Here is a 20,330-nt window from a genome sequence, read left to right as displayed (position 1 = left end):
CTGTAACTTGCTTAGAACATTTTATTATCACTGAGCACAGTACTTAGGAGTATGCTAATAAAAAAAATGAATTGCCTCCTAAATCTAATTTATTTATTCAACAGTCTTAAATAAGCACAAGAAACTGTACTAGTACTAGATTTTTTTTTTAAGTAAGAAGCTGCCTTAAAGGAGTTTCTGTTCAATATTTCTATACTACGAAATAAAAGGAAATAAGGGCAAATGTGCATGTGATATTTTATGGTAAAAAATGAAAAGGGGCAATTAATTAGGACTTTGGGAATCTGATAAAGCTCTCTGCGAAGTTGTCATTTGTGTTTGGCTTGAACAATTGGTAGGATATTTTTTTAAAGAGGTTTAACCGAGAGGCTTTTATTTTATTTATATTTTATCCCTGCATTTTGTGTTCCTCAGTGTTGAGGAATTTATTTTCTAAAGCAAGATATACCAAATGACAATCTTAAATCCCTTTTGTATAAGCCAAAAAAAGATTATAAACAAAAGCATGTCTTTCTTTGCTTTAACATACAGGACTAAGTATGACATTACTAATAATAAATAAACATTCACAATTCTCCGGAAAAAGAAAAGTCACACACAACCATTTCTATCTCAGTGGTCACCTATTTAGTGATAAGTCCAGATTAGCCTTAACACAATGTGCTGGAAAAATTGTGAGAATCCAGATTTTGATAAGTGAAAAACTTTCTGAGAGAAGTATGAAAGGAGTGTCAGACTCTGTGATTCAGGGGCTTCTCTCAAATTCTGTAGTGATTTGAGACTCGGATCAAAATTTCATGAAAGCAAATGCTTCAGACTGACATCGGAGATGTCAAATGAAGACCAAGGCTTAATGCACACTTTCAAAAACCACAGTAAGGTAGCCCTGAAGGAATTTGGTGATGGACTAAATTATTTGTAGTGAAATACTCTCCATAGATAAGCTCTGTATTTTAAATATCCAATGTTTACATACAGAGAAAGCATAAATTAAGAATTCTATATTTTGGGAAATTTTTTACTGCATTCCTTAAGAGAACGAAGAATTCATTTATGAAATACAATGCAAATGAGAATACATTTGGCAGAATCACTCCAAACACATGTAAAGCCACATCATTACACCAGCGGCTGTTTTGGTCCCAGTCTTTCACCGAGTCAATAGGAAAATCCTTGATGTGTTATTGAATACACAGTTATCTTGACAGCCATCTTCATGTAATATTCAAGATACCTTTTACAAAGTCTCAGTTATAATATTAGCCTGAGATCTCATGCTTGCTCTTTATTTGAGAAATGATGAACTTGATTTGATGCGTTCTCTGCTGCGAGCCAATTCAAACGCAAAATTCTCCTGGGCAGATTTCACTCTCTTTAACTGACTGTAAACTTAAGATGTTTCCAGCCAAAACCCTATTCTTATCAATTACTATTGTACACCACCAGCTTTACCCAGATCTAACTCAAGAGCTATTTTCATAAGCTTTCCACCATGTACTGGGCCTGACCTTTGAAATGTTGTAGCCACTGAATTCCCATCATCGAGGATAAGAAAAAACTGTCTTAAAAGCTCTAGTGTGGTTCAAAAGGAAAAAAAAAAAAATCTATCCCATGGCATTAACTGTCTCAAAGCTCTTTTACTATTGCCAATCTACACAAGATTGTTGGGATGGGGTTTACCTGATTGAAACTCATTTTGGAAAGGAAGGAAAGAAGGAGCGGAGGGATGGAGGAAGAGAGAGAACGGAGGGACAGACACAACCAAGCAAACACAAGCTCCCAAAAATATGTCTGAAAGGATTCCCCCACTCCATGGTTTTAAGAAGTTGGGTATACAAGCTCTTGATTCAAGAATAAAACAATATATGCAACTTACAAATTATGTCATTTTCTGGATTCTAGATGCAGCACTTAAAATAAAATAAGAGGAGCTTATGTTATTACTAAGAAAACTGAGCTAGATGAACTGAGGACACCCACTTATATTAGTCACAGTCCTAGCAGAAGCAGATGGCTCCTGGGTCACAAGAGGAAAGCTCAATAAACTATTTGCAACACTGTGGGCAGAATATGGGAGGTACAGGGAGAGTGCAGTATCCAGGGCTTGTAGGCCTGGGTGGCCATTGTCCACAGATCTATGCAACCAAGAGACAAGGGAGGCTGTGAGGAGAGGGCCGCCAGACAGAGCTTGTGACCTTAGGTTAAGGTATGCAGCCAGCCCTGGGTAACTCTGCAGGCAAGGAACCAAAGGAATAACTACCCCAGCCTCACTCTTCCCCTTCTGCTGATACTCAGCTGGGGCACTGCACTGGTGAAACCCAGTAGGCACAGAACCAGTGAGCAAGGAAACCCACTGCTCTGTTCCCATGAATCCCCCAAAGAAGGACAGAGCAGGTTTCAGTAAGTAGGATGAAAAGTGGGTCCAGAGGGACAAAGAGCAAAAATCCACAACATTAGTCATGTAGACTGGGCACATTACTGCAAAAAAGATATGCAAAGAAAGAAAAGCCATAGCAGGGGTAAACTAAAACTTTTTATTTCATTGATAAGAAGACTTCAGTCCAAGAGTTTTCTAATACATACAATTTAAAGGTTTGAAATAGAATGGACTCTTTAAATTATCTCTGCACACATAGATACAGCAAAGTGTTCTGGTTGTTACAAACTCAAAAATGCTGATTGGGAATTGGAAGATTGGTACCCTTTGCAGGCTCAGTATATGAAAGGTAATATCTATGAGGATCTTGTTTGGGGCTAAAAGGAAGTGAGAAGTTTTGGACATGGAGATGTAGAGAGAGAGGGTAATAGAGATATACTGCAATTTCTTTCCTCTCTTACAGGCTTCTTGGATTTGTTTTGAGCTGTAATGGGGTTACTAATTTAAGCATACTTCATTCAACTATGCAAAGAAATATAGTGTTTTTATATTTTCCATGCTTATCTGGACTCACTTATAAGGCCCCAACATATTAGGGAGCAGTGGAAGGAAAAACAAATATATTTAATAGCATAATCCATAAATCTGTCAGTCTATCAGTTTGAACTTCTTAAAAAAGTAACTTTGCCTTTTGTTAAATGATTGTCCACACTGTCTGATTTCTTTCACCACACCCCACCTCTCACTGAATTGGTAATTGGGCAAGTGCAGAAGGGAGCCTAAGGGGCCTGTGACAGAGGGAGGAAAAGGGAATCACAGGCAAGTCGTTTCCCTGTCCGCTGGCAGCACATCTATGTTTCCGGATAGCCTTCGCCATTCCCTACCCCCGGTATCTGTGGTGAGTTCTCTTGTCATTTGGTCACGGTCTAGTGATTGTCCGTCCTTGCTGACCAGGCCTGAGCTTGGTTCCTACAGGCACCGAGAGGCCTTGAGCTGTGGCTGTGACCCTCCAACCCCACCCCCTTGGGCCTAGTCCCAGGAGACCTGCTCCACAGCCTTCAGGCACAGGGCTGCTTCATCCCCACTCCCATTTCCTTGTCCAGCTTCTGATTCAGACTCTTTTATCCGATGCTCTTCAGCACCCACCCAGCCTGTTCCACCTGGGTCCAAGGTACAGCTCAAGAAAGCTAAACTCACACTCCCTCGTGGGAGTATGCTAACCCTTCCTCTGAAGTATTGCCCAGGGACACTGGATAAACACAACTCCCAAGGTCACAAAGGCAGGACTTGGGCCCAGAAAGAGATCAGTTGTATCCCTGTCCTGCCTCTCCTACCTTGTCCTCCCCCTTATTTGTTCCACAATCTCCAAGGCTGGGAAAGTCAGCTTTTCTCCATATTTTATTCTGAGATCTCCCCACAGAGAAAAATTCCTAAACTGTAGTCCAAGAGTTCTCAAAGTGGGATCCAGGAAGCCCCCTTCAGGCCCTCAAGATCAAAACCTTTCTAATAATACTACCATGTTATTAACCTTTTTCGCTGTCACTCTTAGGATTATACAGGGGAGTTTTCCAGAAGATACACAATGTGTGATACCATAAAAGACTGAATACAGAAGCAGATATCAGAATCCAGCTGTCTTGTATTAATCCAGACATTTGCAACATGTTAAACAGTGCCATTCTCACAAACTTTTGTCTGGTTTCAGACAGTATAGTTCTTTTTAATGAAAATGTGTTGTTATTCATGTTAATATGTAACGGGTTTATCATTGACTTATGAAAATGAATTTTAAATACATATTTTTACAATTTCTCAGTTTTAAGTTCTAAGGAAGTAAATTTCAATAACTCACCTAACCAAAGGCTCTTTGAGATCCTAACAACTTTTTAAAAGCAAAAGGCCTCTTGAGACCAAAAGTCTATGGCCTGCTGCTCTAGTCGCCCAGGCCCATTTTTTGATATATTAAAAAGCGTTATTTGGAGACCCCTTCACAAAACCACACAGCAACACTAAGAGCTCAAAAGAATCAACAGTGATGTAAATGCTGTCGTTCCAGGTAACACCAGCTTCTCCCTACCTGAGCAACAAGCATGTGGTTCACATGTGAAGGGGAACTGCTGAAATATTGAAGATAACATGATTCAAAGGGGAGATTTAAAAAGTGCTAGTTTGAGATCTACAAGATATTGCCCATGACACTCTCCTATGTGACAGGAATAGGGAGATGAGAAACCATGAGTGACATTCTGGACTCAAGTGGTGTCCCCTTGGAGGCCCCAGTGACAAAGGGTGACTGAGAATTGGGGAGTAGACATTCAGCCCACATCTGCCCTCCAATACAGCTGTGGCTGTTTAAATGCCTCATGTGGCACAAGTGTGGACAGCTTCCAGGAACCCCCAGAATTGAGCTCTGCTTGATAAGGAAGCTCAAATAGTACAATATGGCAAAACTTAACTGACACTTGGGGTTCCCAGAGGAAATGTAAAAGGGTAAGAGCTGACATCCTGGGTCAAACATGTGGGATTCAGGCACTATCAAAAGTGAACTATTAATTTTGATGAAATGAGATTATCTTTTTACCTGTGGACTGGTGGATCCTGGGACGTACATATACAGATTACATACCTATGATCGATCATTGATGCACCATACATTTTTATAGAAATATAACACTCCCACATGTTATAGTTTCTGAGCCAGCCAAATAATTTCAAAATTGCTTATTCTTATAAATATAAATTACTTTTATTTCAAAAGTACTAAAGCTAAAATTACAATAATTAAAATTATTACTTTTTGAATGCTGAATCTTGTTCTAACTGCTTACTTAGAATGAATCCTCATCTAAGTGTTTCATCAACCCTGAAATATAGATATTACTATTATATTTAAATATTATTATTATCATCTCCATTTTAGAGTTGCGAAAACTAAGTGATTTCTTCAAGGCCGCTCAGCTAAGAAGTGTAAATAAATACGCATTTTAATTTTTTCTTCTCAAGTCTACTTTAACAGTAAAAACCAGTCACTCTATAATAATACAGTTACATTATTTTTCAGCATATTTCAATTATAAAAGATCCACTCCTCAACTCTCCATCAGACCCACCCCCTTTGTCACAGATACCCATCTCAAACGGTCTTGAGAAAAGCAATCTGGTTCAATTTGCTAAGGGGGCAAAAATTCCCAGTAAGGTTTCATGATCGCCACAGTTGGAATGCTTTTGAAACCAGGACCATGTTCCTGTCATGGCAAATTAGGTCAACATGGTGAGACGTGGAATCATGGGACGACGGAATGTAAGAGTACATTATTAACTGATGTCCTCTCCATTTTATTTTTCCTCAGTGACACTTAACAAATTGAATGTAAATGTTCAGAAACACAAAATATTCTATTAGGTGGTTAAACAGAGGTGGGGTGAGGAGGAAGTTGCACATACACTGGCAGGCAATATAATAATAGGACACCGACTATCATGAATATTTCAGGAAATGTTGTTTGTCTTAATGTCTTTTAGAAGTTGTTATCCCTTATGTAGTACAGTACTTTTTGCTCAAGGTACTGCTTCTAAGTTTGTCAGAATTGATTTTGTAAACCTATAGGTGGTAAAAAACAAAGCTCTTGATATACAACCTTCTAATTGTATATTGTGATACTATCCAAGAATTAAGAAAAGCATGAACATCTTAAACTTACCCTAACCATACTGAACACCAGAAAATGGCAAACTTTTTGTTTTAAATCTCATATGTTTCAAACAATAAGTAAGACAGAGAGGCAGTATAGCTTGGTGGCTACTCATGTGGGCTCTGGAACCAGATTCCTTGGTTCTACCATCTGCTAGCTGTGTGACCTTGGACAAGTTATGTAACTTCTCTGTGCTCTATTGCGTAGTGTAAAAATGAGTTTAATAATAATCATAGCCACCTCATAGGTATTTTTGTCAGGAGGAATAAATGAGTTCCTCATTTGGAAACATATGGAAAGTACTGAGAACACTGCTTGGTATATAGTAAGTACTCATTAAAAGTTAGCTATTAGTATCATCTTAGAGCTGCTTCACTTTCACTGCTTTTCCAATCTAAACATCTTATAGATATAACCCAAACAAAGCACACTTTTCACCAATGTTAAAACAAATCAATACACAAAGGTGTATTAAAGAGAAATACAAATTCAAAGGGCCTGAAAATAACTTAGATTTTACTGATGGCTTTTTGCAGATATAGGATCATCCATAGCAAAAATTCTAGCATAAGTGCTTTTTGAAGTAATGTTTATATTTGCTACATATATTCTAAAAGATCACTGTGACAATTGTATAGACAAGAAGGATACAACAGGAGGAAGCAAATAAGAGGTACTTGTAATTGTCCAACAAAGAGGTGAGGTTAAAATGGATTATAGTCACAGAAACAAAGATGGGGAAAAGCAGAATTTCTTTATGAAATAAATATAATTTGAGGCTGCTCCCCCAAAGATACAAATAATATAGTTACAGACTATAACAAGTGTTCGCTAGTATATGAAGAAATTTGAAAACTCATGTACTGCTGGGATTATAAAATGGTACAGCTACTTTGAAAACATTTTAGTAGTTCCTCAAATTGCTAAACGTAGTGTTACTGTATGGCCCAGAAATTCTACCCTTAGGTATATACCCCAAATAGTTGAAAATACATGTCTGCAAAAAAAAATGTACACAAATGTTCATAGCACCGTTATTTACACTATACAAGAAGTAGAAACAACCTAAATGTCTATTAACTGATGAATGGATAAACAAAATGTGGTGTATTCATTCCATGAACTGTTCTTCACCATAGAGAAATAAAATGTGCTACATGGATAAACCTTGAAAACATTATGCTAAGTGAAGGAAACCAGTTAGACACTGAAGGTCACATATTCTATTATTTATATGATTTATCCAGAGTGAGTAAATCCACGGAGACAGAGGCTACATTAGTAATTGCTAACACTTAGCGGAGAGAAGGATTGGGAGTAAGTACTAATAGGTACATAGTGTTTCTTCTTGGGGTAATTAAAATGTTCTGGAATTAGATAGTGGTGAAGGTTGCACAATTCTGTGAAAACACTGAAAAACCCTGAATTGTACATTTTAAAAAGATAAATTGTATGACATTTAAATTATATCTCATCAAAGCTATAAGTAAGAATTATAGAAAAATGGATTTAAACAAAAAGGTACATGAGGAACTATTTCTTTATCTCTTCAATTCAAAAAATGGCTGTTTTTTAGCAATATAGACTGAGTCCCCTTAGGAAAGTTTAGTTGGGGATAACGAATTTGAACTTCTGGCAATCTAGACTAGCAATGTTGGTTATCTTCTGGCAGATGAACTCTGTAGATAATACTTGTTATTTAGTGATAGTTTATGTAAACTAGTTCTCAGAATAACCATAGGAAGGAAGAGTAAAAAGTTAACCAGCATCACCAAATATTAAGTAATTTTTTTCCATAGTACTCAAAGCAGAGACGGACTAATTAGGCCTGAAAATGAAATATATTCTTACAGCATCAGACAGATCACCCAAGAAAGTATTGGCACAATGCCTTGTGGAATAAAAGAGAAGGGTGATGTTGTAAGATTTCTATATCATCTATTTAAAAATCAAGTGGACAAATTAATCTACTCTTAACACCCTCCAAGTTGTTTCTTTTATGATCACTGAAGGTCGTACACCCTTGAGGTTGATACAAGAGAAAAATGCACCCAAATACTTGAAAGATGAGGAATATATTCTAGCCTCCTTCTATAGCAATATATTCAAAATTAGCAGGTTAGCAATATATCCAAAATTAGGAGACTAGAATATTCTTGCTTTTTTCTATTCTTAGGGTAAAGTCCATAATTACAAATGCACCAAAACTTTTTATATTCTTCAGAAAAATTAATGGATAGAGAACCATGTAGGAGTCAAAACACTAGTTCTTTCATTTTTACATCTTTCACTTTTAATCTCCTACTCATTCAATTGTGGACCAAATCTCTATGCTAGTTCTGAATTTGATCAAGATGTTCTTTCTTTCCAAATTGTGAAGGAAAAGATAGACAAATAAAAGAGAAAAAATTACTTTCCACTATAGAGGTCATGTCTGTTGAGAAATATGAAGATGCTTCAGTTAAATGTACCAGGTTATCAAGATGGTAATTTCATACTTGCTCTGAAATATTGAGAATATTGAAAATTTTTAAATGTAGGTGTTTAGCTGAATGAATGAGCTAGATCCATCCTCAGTCCTTTTTGGCAGAAAGAGGAGGAACTTGCCTCTTCAAATCTTGTAGTTCCAAATGTTCTCTCCTCCACTGACTTTTCATTTAAAATGTTGACCTTCCAAGTGCAAATATATATACATTAGCTAAATGAAGTGCAGCAAATACTGTACTTTTTTTCTGAAATTTTAGCAACAGTCATTTCCAATCTGTCTCAACCGTCTTTGTGCTATGAAAACAAAACTATAGTTCTAAAAAATTGTGAAATGTATATAAGTTAAGCTAATCGTCCACCTTAGGCCTAAATAGATTTTTGAGGGATTTCTTTTTTTAAGTGAAGGATCTTTTCCTTTTCCTTTTCTTTTTTGTGTTTTTCATTTTCAGAAGCACCTGTTACATTTTTACTACCACTCATCAGGCCCAGTTCTGTGTCCAAACAATTTTCTTCCAAGCATTTGAACATCTGCTATTATATTTGATCCACAAATAAAAGAATTCTATGGGACCCATGGGTGTGAAAGTTACACGTCTGTGACTTCAAAAACAGGAAATAGAACAGAGCTGAGTGGCTAGGTAAACTCTCCAAATGCAGCTACCTGGAGGTCCGGTGTCCGGTGGAAATGACAGTCTTTGTATTTTAGCCTAGAGTTAAATCCTTCACCGAGTTTTATGAACTTGTTTGACATTTCAATTTATCAGAAATTACTTTTCTTTGTCAACAGAATAGAAAAAAATCTATTTCCATCAAAAAAAATATTAGCTCCTTTTCTTCCTCTTGGGGGAAATAGAAAGTCCAAAACAGGCAGGAAACCAGAAACTGCCCACCTGCCCTTCTTCACCCCTCAGATGAGCTGTCCACCTTGTTTACATAGCCACCTGCTGTGTTTTAGCCCCTCAGGTCCTGTTCTGTGTCCTCATAGTCTTCTTCTAAGCATTTGGGGGATCTGTTATCATATCTGATCCTGAATTTTAAAAATGACTCCTTGAATATTTGTCTGTTTCTCTTTCGTACAATATTGTTTCCTTTTGAGTGGACATAATGGTGTTGCTTTCTTTTCCCAGTTGTAAAAAAAAAATGTAAAAACTACCTATTTTTCGTTTGGTTGGCTCGTGTTTGTTACCTTTATTTCCCTTCAGTATGATGGCACTTTTCATTTTGCATGACACATTATGCCATATGCATTTTTCCATGATCATTTAAGTTTTGATAACAACTGTACTAAAGACATAATTCTATAAAAATTAAAAAGGGCAGTTATATAAAGAAATCTGTATGGATGAAGAGGGAGTTGCAGATAAGCTCCAATTTTAAAGAGACATACTAAAACTAGACAATAAAGCCCAAAGAGATGGCTGGCAAAGGCTAACAAAAGGGCTTCTAAAGCTTTCACGGGTTTGAGAAGGTCAAAGAGGAAGATGTCCAGCCCTGGTTACTGGAATTCTTCAATTTTGCATATACCGTTATTGTGAAGGGAAGGATCTCAACACTGAAAAATATTCTTCCTGATACTAAAATTCTGTGATTCTATGATTTCTTACCCTCCTCACTGACATAGTACCTGCCAAATAGTAGGCAATCATTTGAATGAAGAATGAAGGAATGACCGGGATTAACAGGTTCAAAACTACATGGCATTGAAACAATACAAATTTAAAGAAATGTTAAATCAGTTACATTAGGAAGATCCCAAATACAATTAAAGTTGAAAAATCCAAAGAGTCCTTAGAACAAAAATCTCAAAGAAATGACACATTCAAAGAGGAAAGGAAGAATTCTAATCGATAGGATAAATGTGATTTTAACATCAGAAGATTCTTTCAAAGAAGTCATATAGTCACATGGATAACTTTAAGAAGGCAAGCACAGATATAATCAAAATAATCCCAGCCACATCCAACTGTACCAGAAATATCTCAGTTCCCATATCTGATGTCTATGGTCTTATGTTTATAATTATTTTGCTTTATACTCTTCTCCCATGAAATATAAAAATAAAAAAGCCTATATCTATAATTGAATTGTATCATTGGTATTTAGCCCAGTAAGTCTTCAATTCACTGAATAAACAAGCAAATTGATTGCTAAGTTTTTTTCTAAGTAAATCTTATTTTTCTATTTACCCCAAATATATTGTCAAAGATCTATTCCCCTAAGGAAAAAAAGAAGCACATTCCCAAGGAGTTGAGTGGAAATTTCAGATACAGGAGAAGTTAAAGGATAGCTTCCCTCCTTGACAAAAACCCTGTCCTAAGCCATTAGGAACTTGTAGTACAAGCAGTTCACTCTTTAGGTCAACCAATGTGTTTCCTTAATGCTGTTTTGCATTTCTTTTGGAAACAGGCCACTTCATTTTAACATTTGACATTCTCCTTCCCTTTCACCTAGCCCTGTAAATCACAGCACATCCTCCTATGTCTGAAATCAACTCAGTTGGCCTCCTTTTCCTTCATGCGGATAATAAGATGCTAGGGATTAGTCAACAGTCTCTTCCTTCGGCCTTCCTCACTGCCACCCAACATATTCTGCTACAATCTGAAAACTCTTGTAATTTCAATGTTAATATAAAACAGAATAATTTCTATTTTAGAAGTGTATAAATTAGCATATTCCCCAATTGGGTTTATTAGCAATGAGACAAACTAATTAAAATAGAAAATCAACAAAGCTTTAGCAGGTTGCTAGGCATTCAGCATTGTAACAAAGTGTCCTGAGAGATTTTTGTCCTAACAGTCATGATTATCAGGAGCTCTAACTATGTGTCAGGCATGACAATTGCTGTCATAAGGAGGGATGGTAAAAAGAAGACACGGTCCCTACCCCATGAAATATAAAATCCAACTGAAGAAACAAAAACATTGAAAAGTTTTTAAATTGCACAAAATAACAGAACTATGTTCTTAGAAGCAAAGAATTAATTAAGGAAAAAAGGAAAAAAAAATTCTAGATCTAGAGGAATAAAAGATCGCTTAGGTTGGACTGAATTTGGAAGGCTTCACAAAGGAGGGGCTTGCATTATGACTTGAATGATGGATGGGACTGAGAGAGACAGAGAGGAAAGAGTGCGTTCCAGGCCAGCAGGATTGGTTTAAGCAAAAGCATAGACTCGGAAAAGTTCAAAGTAGCTTAAGGCAGAGTTTAGCTGGAGCACAGTGCCAATGAAGAGAATAGTTAGAGCTGTCTAAAAGGTTGCAGCTCAATGGGGAAGGTCTTACCTTGTCAGAATAAGCCATTTGGACTTCATCTGGAAGGCTGTGGGAGTCACTGAAGTCTCTGAGTGAGGGAATGACAAGATTGAAGAGTGTTTTATGACCAATTTGTCAGCAAGATGAATGATGAATTGGCAAGAAGAGAGAGTGGAAGCAGAGTGAATAATTAAAAGGCTTCTATAATAGGAGAAATAGGGGAATATGATAAAGCTCAGGAGAAAATGGTGGTACTAGTAGTGGGAGGATTGGGGAAAGGAATGGAACAAGACACATTTTGAAGAAAAAGTTGACAAAAGTTGGTGACTGGTAAGATTGGGAAGACAAAGAAGAACATCCATGACATCAAATTTTAAAGCCTGGATAACTAAAATGTTAAGGTGATATAAATTCAGGCCTGAGAGATTCATTTTGGGGAATCTATGAAGGTAACTTGTGCAAATATTATAAAAGAAACAGGGGAGAGCGAGCGAGCGAGCGAGAGAGAGAGAGAGAGAGAGAGAGAGAGAGGACGAGAATGAGAAATTTGCAGATAAGTAGAAGAAAGCAATGACATGACATGTTAAAATCAGAAGGGAGAGAGATATCCTTCTTAGTCTGGCTTACTGACAAATCCGTGGTTCCCTAGTGAGACCCAGCAGAGCTTTCTGTTCGTCTGTGGTTCAGTCAGGTACTGTGTATTCTTCCTCAAATGTCTCCTGCTGTTCAAGCTAGTTTGAAAGGATGTCTGTCCCTTGCAACAGAATTATCCCTGGCGAAGAAAACCTTCCTACTACATCAGGGTATCAGGAAGTGAAATAGGACAACCAAGAGGAAAAGTTGATTTTAGGAGTAAGTAGCATGGAGATGGGGGCACACTTTTAAACATGTGTATGCATCTAATATGCCTCTGAAATTACAGGAGTAAAGCTAGGGCAGGGGTTGGAGACGCCGATTTAGTCAAGGAAGGAGAGATGATGGTTGAAATTTTCTTGCCAGTGAGTGTATGGGACAGAAGGCAGAGACCCTGGGCAGGAAGAAAAAACCTGGTAGAAGTGGTTCAAGAAATTGCCAGATTTCAGTGATGGACCTTTAAAAACGAGCTAAAAAAGGGAGGAAAGGCCATGCCTATCCTGAGGCATTTCCGGTACCCTCTGTTAAAGACAGAAGGGCATTTTTATTTTGAAATAAAAGAGACAAAACAAAATTTATTAAAGTGAATAGCTACTTTTAATGGGACCAAAAAAAAAGTAAATGTGGGTTAAACTTCAGCTTCTAAAAGTTAAAGTATAAAAATGTATTAAGCCTATAATCTTTCTAAGTCTATTTCTGTCAAGATCTTGAAACCTGGAATGGACAAGTCTCTTTTCTCCTGTAAATTGAAGTCTCTCCTTCTCCATGAAATCCTCCCAGGAAATGAGTGAAGTACTGAAGTCTAGTCTTAAACATGAAAAAATTTTCAAGACTTCCCCCAAATGAGCATATTTTTAAATTGAATTTTAATGTCTTCATTGTACATTTTTATGCAATATGCTGAAGTATTACCATTTGATAGTTAGGAACGTTTGACATGTCGGTCAGCAGAAATGTTACTCCATCCACACTAGTCAGAGAGTGCTACTACGCGGAGCGGGACGAGGGAAAAATGAATGGGTTCTAAACACCAAGAGGCAGGTCTGCTTGACTCGCAATGTTCAGAACCTAGCACAGTGCTGAAAGTGTGTTTGTCCTTTTTGAGCCTGAAAAACAAATCCATGCACGAAACTCTCTAAAACTATTATTACACTTCACCTGAAATCCTGGATTTATCTTTTGTAAATAGTTTGTTTTCAGCAAGTCTCTAAAAGCTACGTGTTGCTGAACTAAATTAGATGCAATTCTGGTCTGTTACATACACTTTGGTGGGAATAGTTCCTCTTTTAAATACAAATATATTGAACTTTAGCTCCGAGACAGCTGAAATTTTGTAAGTAATGTCAGTGAAGTTCCCTTATTACAGAGAAAAAGAAGCTGTTTACACCATGAAATAATCAAAGAGTTAATCTTGCTTCGTCTTCCAGGAGTAAAACCCACTGGCAAGCCTTAACTATGTTAATTTTCAAACTTTCAAGTCTGTGCTCAAACCACAAAGCCAGCAAGCTAAAGGTAACCAAAGGAGCTGCTTGGTAAAGACAGAAATGAACTATGCCTTTTGAAGTGTTTCCAGGGAAATGTGTTTGGAATATTGAAGTCCCAAGTGAGTTACAAAGGTTATTCATTCACAAGTGAGATAAATTCATAGCTGTCAAATTGTCTGGATTCTCTGTGTGATCACTAGGGCTTCAAATCATTTATTTTTTTTCTAGCAAAAGTTCAATATTTTCACAGCTTCAAATTTGCTCGTACTTTATAATTTGGAAATAAAGAATTGCTTCTTCCTCACCTGCTCACTGAAGCAATAAAAGTCCATGAGTATATTAAAGCAGTTTTTCTCTTCCATTGTAGTTGTATTTTGTTTCTTTTAATAAAGCCAAATGTTTCTCCCAGTAAACTAACTGGATATAATTAACAAAGTGCCTGGTTTCACCAAACAGGGGTGGGGGTGGATTATTGCAAATATAAATTTTATAGTGTTTTATATTCCACTACATTTTGAAAATTGTGAATGAAATTAATCAAAAATTTTGCCTTCTTTTTCTCTTTTAAGAGCTGCTATCAGAGGTGGTTCAGAACGAAGGAAGTAAAAACTTTAATTGCTTAGTAGAACTTAAGTTAGGAGCTAGGAGGCGAGTAAGAATCTTCAACAAAGACAACAAAGGTAGGTGGATGAAAAGCAATTCTTGACAGAATGTTTCACAGAGAGAGAAACAAGCATGCTCCTAGCCTGGTTAACTTTAGGTTCATTTCAGGTCAAAAAGAAAAGGAGTGGAGAAGATATAGGGGGGCAGCATCCAGGCCTGATCCACTCTGCTTTGAGAGGGAAGCAAGGACTTCAGGGGGCTCTAACCCACCGTGATAAAGCCAAGGAGCTTCTGTATACATCTGGAAGGGAAAGCAAGTCACCGCAAGAAACTGATACATAACCGCTCTGTAAAACCCAATATTTCTGACTCTAGTGAGAAGAAGAGAAAAATCATTGCTACTCACAAACTCTTACTGATATCTACTAAATAGAAGGCAAAGCTAGAGGTGCTCCCTGCCTTTAAGAGACAGATCTCTTTGGGGAGTCAGGGCATATATGAGAAAGGCTACATTACAGCGTGAAGTAGGTGAATACTTACTGGATAATCAACAATTGCTGAAGGAATGTGATATTGGAGCCTGAAGGAAAGAAAGCACCTACGTAAGTGGAGAGGTGAGGAGGGGATTGTGACAAGACTCAGTGAAGTTGTGCTGGCTGAGTTGGGGATACAATGAACAGCCCCATTATTTTTCAGCGGAGGATACGTGTAGGGGAATAGTAAGAAAGAAAGTAAGAGAAGCAGATAAGAGCTGAATTGAAAGAAAAGTTAGAGAGTTTGGAGGGTTAGCTCAGCCCTTGAGGAATATTATGTGTAAAGTTGTATTTCAAAAACTATAATTCTGGCCCTGGTCTATAGGATGAATAGGGAAGAGACTGCAGCAAGGAAGAGACAGTAGGTTAGAGAGTAGACATGAAATGATAACGGCTTAGATTTGAGGTGTGCAATGAAATGATAAGGGCATGAATAACAAGAGTTTATCAAGTATGTACTAAGTGCCAGACACAAGGCTAAGAGCTATAGAATATATGAATGTGAAGCGAAGGACTGAAGACTGACAAAACCTACCGAGTCAGGTTAAGTCCAGGATCACTTTATGAATAATGACAGTTTTCCAAAGAGGAACATCTTTGAAGAGTGATGGATCATTTACCCAGATAGACCTACATCCAATTAGAGATTTAGTTAGAGATTCAGGTCATATTCCACTTTCTATCAGTACTATATTTACAAAGAATTATTTGCCATAAAACCATTTATGCAAGTTATTATTTTTCTTTTTTTTTTAAGATCAAATATTATCTTTTGACATATTTCTTAACACCGGCAACTTTCAGTCAGAGTCTCACACTTCATTAGTATATATATTCTTTAGGTGTTTATAACTCAAATGATACTTTAATGATCTAAGGAAGATGGCTTTTTAAGAAATCCTATTGAGAATCTATAAACTGTAAGAACTCTAAAAAGCTTAAGAAATCCTGTTGTGAATCTATACACTGCAAGAACTCTAAAAAGCTTTTCATGATGTGATTTTAATTATTTTCAGAAATTCAAATTTTACAATAATGAACACCTGTATCATACCTTCCTTGCTCAAAAGGCTAAATAAATTTTATTCCAAAGGAAAAAAATACATTATGGGCAACTTAAATCTGGTTGATTTAATGTGGGGCTACTAGAGATAGAATCCTATCTAAAGGCAAGATTACATTGAAGGGCTGCTTTAAATTTGTAGTTCAAGCATCACACAAAATATTTAAAAACACAATTAAGTAAAAAAATTTAAGAAAATGGAATGATAATCATTGGACTCAATTTTAAAATATGGTAATGAAAATTAATACAATTATGCATATTAGACTAAGAAATCCTCAAAGTGGACATAGTAAAAGAAGCAGCAGACTTGGAGAGTGAAAATTGACAGTAAATTACTTCTCAGTAAAGATGTAAGAGTAATAAGATAAACATAGAATAGATCATTTTAGAGAGAACATCTAGGGGAAAAATCCTGGAAAAAAACGACTAACCATTGCAGTAAAAAATTTTAAAGTAATCAGTTTTCTTCAGCTTTATTGCATTTCTCCTAATTCTAACACATTAAGCATCTGAAATTTACCTGAATGTCTTGCCGGGTAGATAAACGCTTAAGCACATGGACTTAGCCATCAGGCTTCTCAGGTTAGGATCTCAACTTAGCCACTAACGAGCTGTGTGAGTTATTCCACCTTCTTAAATGCCAACTCTGTCTCCTCAAAAACTGCAGATAACGGGTATCTCTCCTACAGGTTTGTGGTGGGTGTTTAAAAAGATCACGCGTTTAAGCACTGAACTCAGAATCGGGCTCACAATAAGAATTTAATAAATGTATGTTATTATTACTGGTTATAGAAAAAGTAACAAATCTCTCTGGTTTCCTATAAAATTATCTGTCTGGAGCAAATCAGCTTCTTCTTATTGAAGTTTTACTTGATTTAACATACCCCAACTGCTTCCATAAAAGGATTTGAGGTCACTTATAAGTAAAGATGTGTGTCCAAGGTGTTGTAGAAATATAAATAAGAAAAGTTAACCTACAGTGTAGGAAATGGAAATGAATATGGTTACTATATTTAAATCCTCTCTGCGTTTCCCAGCTGCAAGGGAAGAAACAGATAATATTAAATTGCGCAAGTCATATTTTTTTAAGATATCACGAAGAACAATAAAATTAACATATTTGGATAGGACTTCTTAAAATATTTCTCCTTACAAAGTTTCATTTGATTCTCACAAAAATCTTGTGTCTATTGACCAGCTATGATAACCCAATTTTATATAAGAAGGTAAGGCCCAGAAATGTCCCACAGCGAAGAAAACACAGAGCTAAGATTTGAAATCAAGTATGGCGAAAAGCACACACACACAAATTAACTTAGCTCTGAGCTCCCTACAAGTAAAGACAAAAGTGGTGGGGAAGGGGGAGCAGGGGATACACCTCCTGTTATCTGATAAAATACCTAATAAAAGGAAGCATGCCTTGGGCCAGTAAATACAAGCTTTTACCTTCCATTAAAACTAAGAGAAATTAGTAATATGGATAGTTATACAAGGGGTTTTCAACCACAAAGTCCACTGTGATTATAGTAGAAGTCTTAGACAAAATGCAGACATGTTCTTTATATATCGCTTTAATATATAGCCTGAGGGAGTAAGTAATTTTAAATTGGTTCTGTGGAGGAATTGTCTTTAAACAGCAGATGGAGTAATATTTTCTAGGTAAATGGTATTCTTTTAAGAAAGATTTATTGAGACCTTACTATGTGCCAATATCGAGGCTAGGTCATGAATATACAGAAACGAATATTATCATTCCTACCCTTAACGGTCTAACAGTACCGTAAGTGGAGAAATTCACTTACGGTGAAACACCTTCCTAGAGGTAGAGGTTGGTGCACAGGCCGCAGCAGTAATGACTGACAGCCCAGCTAAGTATACAAGGCAGCCTGGGAGAGGCAGAGACTGAAAACTTCCGAACATTATTTGCCGGGTGGTCAAAGGCAGAGCCAATATTGCAAACAGAAGAAAGGGCACATGCAAGGGCATGGTGACACGTCATCGAGGTGTTCACAGAGACTAACCAGTTCGATGTTGCTGGAGTTTCAATAAGATGCAAGGGAGGGTAGAAGGAAAAGACGTTGAAGCAGCCCACAGTGGCTAGATGTGGCTATATATGTCCCTGTAAAAGAGTGTTGAGTTTGCCCTTTCAGTAACGGGAATGTCTACTGAGCAAGGAATGAGCATGACCTGATGAGGACAGGAATGAGTACCCCAAGTATTAAGTCCATTCGCTAGATCACCAGTGTGCCGAGTGACCAATTTGTTCCATTTTCTGGTTCTACAAAGTGGCTGAAATCACTTTTATCACAAAGTTTACAGAGGTGTGTAAATTGCTAATTGCCTTGTTTTTATTTTGACTTTATAGCAGCTTTTCAAGAATGTGCAGTTTGCGTCTGGTGCGGGGACATGAACAAATTAGGATGTGGAATGGAGATAACAGGACCTGGCAGGGAAAGAGAGAAGACAAGTGGGCACACAGCACGGACCAGACTGCTGATTCCTGAAGAGTGGGAGTGGAGGAGGTGGGCGTGAGGGGCCGCCGGAAGAGGTTAAGGGTCAGAGAGAGGAGATTATGGAAAGAGGACACGAAGGAGAATAAATTGGAAAAACGGAGTATCAGGAGGTAAGTCTGTAATCAGCAAAGGAAGGAAACAGTGAAGGATAGAGAGCAAGGCAGGTAAAAGTCTGAGGGCCATGACACCGCACACATGACACCTCTCTGAGACCTACATTCTATACCACAAAACAGATGTAGCGACTTTGTGGCAAACAGAATATTTGGCAAATCAGATATCCATGCATTTTATCTCCAGCAAAATGATTTTTGGCTAATTGATCTTTTTTCCAAATGGCCAGGTTCCAGTATAGAATACTAAAGAGATTTCTAGAGCTAGAGATAGAAGGGGGGTGTAGAGCAAAGGAAGAATGTTTTTGTTTTGTTCTGTTTTTCAAATAAAAAATGTGAATAAATTTATAGGTGAGAAAAAAGTTAACAATTAAACATACTAAAAAGAAAAGGTATGTTTTTGTAGCAAGGTGTTCCAGTTATTATTGCTATGCAACAAACTTTTCCAAAATCTAGTAGCTGAATAAGTGATAACATTTATTTTGCTCACAAATCTGCAGTTAGGTCATGGCGTGGCCGCATCAGCTCATTCCAGCTCCATGGAGAGTCAGCTAGAATGGCTCAAAAGCTAGAGGATGAAATCGACTGAAGGCTCACTCACTCATTCACATGTCTGGCAGTTGAGGCTGGCTTTTGTCTGGGGGTATCAGTTCTTCTCCACATGTGTATGGGCTAGTTTGGGCATCCTCATAGCATTTGAATGGAAGGGCAAACATCTCAAGACAAAGAACCAGGGGAAGGTGCATGTCTTTTCTAACCTAGCTTCAGAAGTCACACAATGTCACTTCTACTATAGTCACAGAATCACCTAGATTCAAGAAGAGGGAACGTAAACCCCGTCCTTTAATGGAAGAGTGCCAATATTATATTGTAACAAGAGTACAATGATGTGGGATATATATGTATGGCCACATTTGGAAAATACAATCTGCCACCCAAGCTTATTGAGGTGGCAGGAAAAAATTTAGCTCCAGAGCACAGCAATAAACTATCCTTAGATAGACAAGAGGATATGGTTTCTTGTACTGAGGGGCCAAGCCAGGAATTTAGTTCATTGTGAGCTGATTGAAGAATAAGGGGAACCAAGAAAACTGTCAAACAGGTTTGGGCTTCTTTTTCCATCCAAGTTTTGGATGGTATCTTGGTCCTGCAATTTCCTCTTTTACCTTAGAGTTAAGTGCAGGGAGTTAAAATGTTAAAATTTTAATTTATCTTTAAAATACTTGACCCTAAAATTTTCCCATTTTATATACTATGATTATTAACAGGCATAAAAGAAGACCTAGCACAGGATACACTCTTTTTAGAAAAGAAAGAAAAAAAGAAAGGAAGGAAGGAAGGAAGGAAGGAAGGAAGGAAGGAAGGAAGGAAGGAAGGAAGAAAGAAAGAAAAAAAGAAAGAAAAAAAGAAAGAAAAGAAAAAGTAAAAAATGGAGTCAAGAAGAACAAATAATGCAACAAAGTGCCCTGTCAATTCCGTCTGATTCTCCAGGATCAATCATCACTATCTGCTGTAGTCTATGAGGTGTGAAGAGCTTGCCACATTTTCCCAATGATTAAGAAAAACCATCCTTAAATAATT

The sequence above is a fragment of the Rhinolophus sinicus genome, chromosome 16, assembly GCF_057876585.1.
Source record: "Rhinolophus sinicus isolate RSI-liver-muscle chromosome 16, RSI-T2T, whole genome shotgun sequence".
Classification (NCBI taxonomy): domain Eukaryota; kingdom Metazoa; phylum Chordata; class Mammalia; order Chiroptera; family Rhinolophidae; genus Rhinolophus; species Rhinolophus sinicus.
This window is presented reverse-complemented; position numbering follows the sequence as displayed.